Source organism: Cyprinodon variegatus, unplaced genomic scaffold (genome assembly GCF_000732505.1).
Source record: "Cyprinodon variegatus isolate N-32 unplaced genomic scaffold, C_variegatus-1.0 Scaffold99, whole genome shotgun sequence".
NCBI classification, from domain to species: domain Eukaryota; kingdom Metazoa; phylum Chordata; class Actinopteri; order Cyprinodontiformes; family Cyprinodontidae; genus Cyprinodon; species Cyprinodon variegatus.
In genome coordinates, this window is record NW_015150552.1 from 1395537 (window position 1) to 1404114 (window position 8578).

At 36.4% G+C, this 8578-nt stretch overlaps 1 pseudogene; it reads right to left on the bottom strand.

Annotated features, from left to right (window-relative positions):
* LOC107084399 overlaps window positions 1–8578 on the bottom strand; it is a 33859-nt pseudogene that overhangs the window by 23674 nt on the left and 1607 nt on the right.

The window sequence follows — 8578 nt, forward strand, 5'->3', positions numbered from 1 at the left end:
GGATGGATGGATGGATGGATGGATGGATGGATGGATGGATGGATGGATGGATGGATGGATGGATGGATGGATGGATGGATGGATGGATGGGCACTAATAAATACAAGATTTTGGGTTTATTATTCCATCTTTATTAATTTATCATTATATCATCAGAAAAAAGTAGTTAAGTCTTTGTCACTCTGGTGCCCCAGAATGACTATGTTTAAGACCCCTACAGTATCCATTCATCACTTTGTAACAGCTTCATAGTAAATCCTATTATGAGTAAGATAGGATTAAAAAAAAATGTTAAAGAAAATATATTTCTGCCTGAAAATGTTACCCTCTCCAGATATAGACTGTACTCATGACCTCCAGCTTATCCCCAGCCTTACACTCTCTGTCTTCAACCATCCTTCCAGCTTCCCTGCTTTAGAATAAAAATCTTCTCAACATGTTCCTTTCATTTATATAAGGTCTTAATACCTTAGCTATATCCTTGCCTTTCTTACTGACATTCCAGTTGTCAGGTCTCTGCAGGCCTGGCATGTGGTACAGGATGTGTGAGATATAGTTACACACCCGAAACAGTTTCCGGAGTTATTGTGAGTTCGGTGAGCATCAGCTCCTTCAGGTGGGGCAACCGAGCCAGGTGGGCCAGCTCCTGTTTCATGGAATGCAAAGTTAGGTTGGAGGATAAGGTCTCTGTTCTATCTGAAGGTTGTTCAGGTTTTGTTCACAGGAGTTCTGCTGTTACTCTTCAAGATGAAGCTTCTAACAGAGGTGTGGATGCCATCTCTGTCCATGACGGTAAACCTGCTTCTGATGGAGTTCTCTGCCTGTTAAACGTTAATAAACACCGTGGCCGTACGCTTAATCAGCATTAGGATGCCACTGACTTATAAAAGTTGCAAGGCTCCTTTAGAAAGATAATCTTTAACCAGCTGACATCATAAACTGAAAATAAGAGCCTTTTTAGAAAAGCATGATCAAACTGGAAAGCATTTACTAAAATGTTCATCTAACTTAATGACTGGATTTTAGTGCATCCCTTTAATCATGCATTTTTATTTCTCTTGTGTGTTTTTTGTGTTTTTATTAGATTTTTTTTTTCTTTCTTTTGTCTTTTGTTCTGTATCATTGGATTTTTTTTTTCTTCCTCTTAAATCATTCCTACGTCAGCCAGAGCCATCAGAAATATGGTAGATTGTTTGTTTTCCAGAACTCTCTTGTTTTGACCTATTCTTCTCATCTGTTTTCTGTTTTCTGTCTGTATTCATGTGATTCTCCATTTTACTCCTGGTTCCCTAATCCTGTTTTCCATGTTGGCTTTATTTTATGATTAAAATCCCCCAAACTCCCCATGCTGTGGCCCGACGCCGTCTGCATTCTGGTCCAAGGATGAGATGACTCTTTAAAAACCTCAATTCTGCTCCACGTCTAATCATGCCAAGGATTTATTTGAATAAAATCTCTCTCTTTTAATATCTTATGCAAGTTTTATTCATATTTGCAATGCTTTAACATTTACACATTTTGTGAAAGAGTTTTGTAAGAAGTAAAAAGAAGTAAAAAGAAATCTGACAGTAAAAAGATTTAATTTTTAATTTAGGAAGATTTATTAAGAGAGAGAGGCTTGTTGAGAAAACAAAGTGGTTCGAGAATTTAATGGTACCCCTGATAACTCTATTAACCAAATAGATCTGATTGATTATTAATGTTTAAGTGTTTTAAGTTGATCAGCATTAAGAACCTTATTCCGTAATCAATAATTTACCCTTGCATCTAAGTTTTGTATGACTCAGAGAATCATATCAGAACAGAATGTATTGATAACTACAATCAGAGCAGTGATTCTGCATTTTAAAGACGCTGGAACTCTAAAGGACAAAACTGGACCTGAGGAGGATGGTGAAGGAGGTGAGACATCTCCACAGCCGCTTTCTGTTGGAGAAAAACAGACCCTACAACTTTCATTGCAGGATTATGCTGCTTCAATTATATATTCATTTACTTCAAGGCTTTATAAATGTCTTAAACAGGGATGTTGATGAATGTGGACTATGTTGCAAATTTTTGTCAATTCTTGGCTGTTAGATGCTCATATGATGGTCAATACATTGTGATGCAACAGATGCCGTTTTAAATGTTTTACAACATGCCTGCTAAATCAATGTTGGAACCAGTGCATAACCTCTGTTTAGTTGGCTGCACACTAACGACTCAGTCTAAATATCAGAACCATGCTGTTAGACACAGAAAAAAAAGAAAAGAAATTCTTTGCAGTGAAAAAGAGATGTCACGCTGAGCCCACAAAAGGATCTGGGATTTTTTTTTCTTTGACCCTGCAGTTATTAAACTTGTCTCTGCACAGTCAAAGACAATAATTGCATTCCTTAAAGCAAAGATGGACGAGGAGAAAAGGTGAACTACTAGAAAAAGAGCTGCAGCGTGTAGCTGATCAAATCAAGATCAACGAAAGTTTGTGTGCTGTCAGAATGACCTTGTTAGCAGCAACACGACTGTGTGCTCTGAACAACGAGGCTCTGAATGCAGCCGAACGCATGTGAAGAACGCAGAGCTAACATAAACCTCACAGGGAGCTTCAATCATTCAAATAAAAGCCCTTTTTAAATAAATGTGATAAAAGTGATTATGAAGCTCAAAGTCCTATGTAGTGTGAAAGAAAGGTTTTGTTCAGACTGTCAGAAGTAACTGAATATCTCATATGACTGAAAGCAGAGCAGTTCAATAGAAAAGTCTGTCTAACTCTGGTGTCCAATAACACAGGGACATTTAAATGATTAAAAGCTATTATGGTGTTAAAATGCGAATATAATCTGTCATATTCTTCAGGACAGAAATACGTATGAATTTAAGAGCAGTAGTAAAAGACCCGATGAAGAGAGTCCTCCACAGACATGCTGAAAGGCCATAGGAAGCCATTACAGCAAAAAGCATCATAAAAATACTTTAAAAAGAGAGATTTTTTTAAGTACTTAGAGAACTCTGGATTCAAGACCTTGATTTTTTTTTGGTAAAATAGAATGTAATCTGATGAAGCTGTTTATTCCTGGTGACCACTGCAACATTTGTAGAAAAAGGGCTACGTTTGCAACCCTGAGAACTCAATTCCAAATGTGAAGTAAGGAGGTGGAAGTATCATGTTGTGGGATGTTTTGCTGTATTTGGCACCGGAGAGCTTCACAAAATAGATGGTAGGATCAGAATATTACAATATGTGGAAATAATTAAGTAGCATCTTAATTAGGGCTGCAACTAATGATTATTTTTCAAATCGATTAGTCTGTGGATAATTTTTTCGATTAATCGATAATAAACGGATAGCCAAAAGTTAATTAAGAAATGTTTTTATGAAATTAAACCAGGTGAACTTAAAACTTTTCCACTTGAGGTGTTCTGGATGAAGGATATTAACCGATCTTGGTATAATTAATGCTCTAAGTAGGTTGCTCTGTCAGATAAAGGCATGTTTTACAGCCTCTATACTCGAGTTAACGACTAATCGATTACTAAATTAGTTGATGATTATCTCAAAAACGATTAATTCGATATATTGTTTCAGCTCTAATCTAAATATATCAGCCATATATTTCAAGTTTTGACAAAATACATCCCTAGATGGGTAATGAATCTAAGAGTATCAATCAAAGTAAATGTTTTGGACAAACCATAAAGCCTTAAACTCAGTATTATAGAGATGTGTGGATGCAGCAGAAAAGATGTTTGGGTTGTCTGATTATTTATCATTTTTTTTAAACCTTGTGTTAAATGTTTAGTTAAATGAAAGCTAGAGCAACAAAAAAAAAAAAAAAACACTGCATCCTTAGGTTTGACAGGGATGGTGAAATTATAAACCACACTTTCATAGACATCCTCTTCCTGCTGGAGGAATTATTTGAAAAATCTGCACTGACCGAGACCCTCAACAAATATTTAGCAATGCTCTTTTGTCAAACCAAGGATTTTAATAAGATTTGAAAAATAAGTAAGCATACTTTTAGGAGAAAGAATTTGAAGGATATGTTTTGGTTTTCACTCATACCTTAAAGGAGCATATCTTGTTTCCGGACAGATTGAGAATCTCAAGGTTGACATTGGGATCAAGGTTGTGCCCTTAAAAAGAGAGAAATAAAACAAATATTTATTTTTTTTTTTTTTTGTAAAGGTTCGCTGAAATCCATCAAACATCACAAAGAGGGAGGATTCAGCAGTCCCACCAATCTTTTCAATGGCGTTGTCAGAAAGGTTTAGTTCGCTCAGATTGTTCATTGTGTTCAGGCCCTTTGGAGATAAACAATAGAAGCAGCCAGGCAAAACATAGTAAATTAAATTTAGAAAGGCAGACAATAAAACACAATTGACAGTTCCAACCTGAATCTTAGTGATGCAGTTATTATTAAGCCACAGAACTGGCAGGTTTCCTTGCAGCTCTAAATTCTTTATTTCTCGGATCTGATTATCATACAGGTACAACTTCTTCAGCTGGTCGCACTTCTGCAGTAAAGATATATCCTGTGGTTAAAGCAATAACACACAGCTTATTAGCTGACATTGCTCCATGCTTGAACTGTCAGGACTCCCGTCTTTGTGTTCTGTGTTTGTCTCCCTTCATCCACCAGGTGGCGCCTGGTTCTGGTCCGCCTCCTCACACACCTGCTGATGGTTTCCTTGTGAAACGGAGTGTTCTTAAGCTGCTGACTGCCACTACTTCATCGCCAGACTGTTTGCCAGTTTGGGGTACTCTAGCCAAGCTGAGTTTTTGCTGAGTCAAACTGAGTTTTTGTCAACCTGAGTTTAAATTTTTGTCTTTGCCTCTCAGCAGGAAGTCATCCTGAAAACTGGATTTCTGGGACCTTCACTCCCTGGAAGGATAAACTGAGCTGGGGTTCAAACAGGTTTGGATCCACTTTACCCAAGAGATCGTTTGAGCTTCTCACTGAGAAAGGGATTATTCTCCACTACGACCCATTCAAGTACCGCAGGAAATCTGAGTGGCAGTCAGTTTCTCCGTTCACCAACTTCTACCGCATTCTGAGTAAACCCTGTTCCACCCTCCACCGAATCAGACAAACACTGGAACCACGACACACAGAGAGGAGTCAAGGATTCAACGACTTCTCTGGAAAAGTGAATCAGCAACCAAATCCTCTTCTCCAAGTTCACCAGTCAAATTCCCCACTGAGCCTGAACTAACCGCTGTGTCTTCCCCTCACTTTACAGTTCCGGATGAGCAGTGTTCAGAGCAACACTTCTCTCTCTGTTTAACCACTTCAATAAAACCCGTTAAACCTTTTCCCTGGTCTCTCTGTTCGGTTTTTCTGCATGTGGGTCTGAACTTTGTAAAATCATGACATGAACAATGTTCTGATCTCAGTGTTTCATCCAATAAAAAGACTGGCTGACAGGCAAAGAAAAAAACTCAAGACCCCTAGATCTCCTACTTAAACACTGTGTGCATAAATGTAAATTTGATAATTCCACCAAACATGCTGGCATGTGTCGGTTCAGAGCTGAAGGCCTATTCTTCTGAAAGGAGCCCCAGTATAATCAGGAGCTGTGGGTACAGATCGCACAAGTTTCCTTGCCATGTCAGGCCACGAGTCGGAGCTTATTTCAAACAGGGTTAGAAGCAATCAAGCCCTTCCATTAGTTTAATGTTCTGGTCCACGATGGTGAGCTGGCAGAGATTTGGGAAGTAGGAGAGTCCAACGATCCGAGGGAAACCAGAGAAGAAGAGCTCCAGAGATGTGATGCTGCTCCCTTCAGTTTCTGTTTTCATAGGACAGCCCATTCAAAGAGCACTAAAAAAAAAGATTACTTTGGTTTTAATGATCATTCCTTGTTCAGACTTGAATCATTATACGATATTCAACTGAAAATCATAAAAAAAAAAAAAATAAATAAAGAATCAATTTAGACTTTCCAGAAGGTTTTTGTTAGTCGGCTTTTCTATCCTGGACCAGTTTAGATGTGTTTTTTATATGGGCGTAGCTTTGCACTGGGACATGTCCCTATGAAAATATTGGACCAGCCTTCTTGTCCCTAAAAACAATTACATGTGAATAACATGTTTATAATTTACAATACAGCGTTTTTGCAGCAGTAGATGAGTTCTGGATGGAGAATATTGACAGACGAAAACATGTAAAAAAAATAAACATAGATTTTTCATTTTAGATAAAACAATTTTGGTGTAATTCCTGCTCTAAGTGGGTCGCTCTGTCAGCTCAAGACATGTTTTAGAGTCTCTATACTCAGATTATAGATTAATTGATTACAAAATTTTTTGACATTTCAATAATTGATTAATCCAATGAATTGTTTCAGCCCTTAATAAAACACATGAAATGGGTTAAACAGAGTAACTGTGGAGACGGGTGAAGCTCCTCTTAACTGCCACAAGAGGACGCTGAAATGTTAGATGTTTTTCTGGTAAAATCGAACAACGGTGTATGGCGGGTTGTATGGTGATTTAATAATGCATTGAAGAATTTACCTTAGTCAAAATATAATTACGAGTAAAATCGAGTAAAAAGGTGAAACGGTATTAGGAAAAGTTATTTTTGCAGTGTTTAATGTCTTTTAGTGGTTGTTAAAACTGGTACTCAAGATACACTATCCTGCAGCCTTGGATGTTTCACTGCTTTTACTGTTTAACTTTTTCGCAGGATTGCAATAAAATAAAGCCTGTTTTTATTAATTAAACATTCCATCTTTTAATGTTTTAATACCACATATTTTAGTATCTGTTTTTAATGCTCTTTTTTGTTTCTGCATTTTTTTCCTACTTGCTTTGATTCTGTTTTATTTTCCTATATTTTAATAATGTAAAGCACTTTGCATTGTACTGAATTGTGCTATACAAATACATTTGCCTTGCCTTGCTTTAGAAATTTATCTGAAAGCCAAAAAAAGTTGTGAAGTGAAAGAAGAAAAATTACATGTACCGGTAACTTTTTTTTTACAATAAAAAACTGAACAATGTGACATGTTTGGTATTCGGTCTTAATGACTCAATAATGTGTATTAACACATTCTATGTCTGTAAAAGATTAGTAAATCTGTGTATTGGATGTTCTTTCAGATTAAGTAAGATTTAGTAATGCATAGGTTCATTTCAGTGAAATAGAAATTAGAATCAGAAATTGAAAATCACACATATGTTCACATGTGCAGCAGTATATATTTCACAAATGTATTTCCATTGATGTTTGTGATTATTGCCTACAGGTTAAGAAAACCCACAACCTTGGAATATCGAAGAAAAACTTTTTAAAAAATGGATTAAGAATCATTTCTTATAGAGAAATGTTCTGCTATGGAGTAAAGATGATGCGTTGTTAAAAAGGTCAGCTGTTTATAAAGGTAACGGAAAGTTGAGTTGAAGGAAGAAATGATGCCGAGGGGCAAACCCTTTGCAGCTGACCTGGAGGAAAAATACAATAAGGAATCTCTTGAGGGTGTTTATCAGAGGTGAAGCTGTCAGAGGTTGGTGAGGAGGTTCAGGATGATAAGAAGGACCTTACTGAGAAGACAGACCAGGGAAATAAAGAAGGAGAACATCAGCAAAGGACATGCAGAGAGTGCCAGTCATGGTAGCTGAAGGATATGACAGATGAATGAGACCTAGGAACCTAAAAATAGAGGAGATGATTACTGAAAATTACAAGCTGTTTAAGATTGAAGAAGCTGAAGGAAAATGACTGACTGATTCTGAAGTATGAAAACAATCCAAGTAGGAAGACTATTTGATATTTAATAAAGGAAATTAATAATAATTTTTTTTCAAAGAAAATGTTTCTATATAAATATCACTAAATCTGAAAATAATCAATCTGGAGTAAATACAGAATATTCATTTTTAAGTTTCACGGTTGCAGCTTTCATGTTTTTTAAATTTAAATTTTCTTTTATTTAAAAAAGCTTTTATGAATATCACACTGTGAGATAACCAAACCTATCACTCCTCTTAGACTAACTAGAAATACCAATAAGAAATGGAAAATTTGAGGTCCTATTGATATGATTATGATTATAAATTAGATTTTTTTTTTTTTGTCTTTCAAGACCAGTGTTGATTTCGTAAGGTTTTTTTTTTTTTATTTAGTCTTTTGTCACAATGACAAAAATCAATTTTAGTCTTAGTCATACTTAGTCATTGCCTTCCCAATTCAGTCTTATTCTAAATGACGAAAATCAATTTTAGTCTTAGTCAAATTTGAGTAATTTTAGTTAAAGGAATAGTACACCCAAAACATGATTAGCCTTCATTTTCTTTCATCTGGTTTTGTCTGCCGCGGTTTCCGTAACGTCGTGAACTCGCAGGCGCGCGCTTTCAGGAAATCCTATACACTACTGTTTATGCTCTAAAAACATTCTAAATGACTTTGTTTCAAGTAAATTCTGCATGCTGCCCACTCAGGACACTTGGAATACATTGGACGAGCAGTATGGAGGAATATTGACACGTTTTTTGTGGACTTTTATGGACCTTTCTGTCTCGGGCACAATAGACCTCCATTATTTGAATGTCAGCAAGAAGCCTCCCAGATCTCCAGATGCATTTAAGATA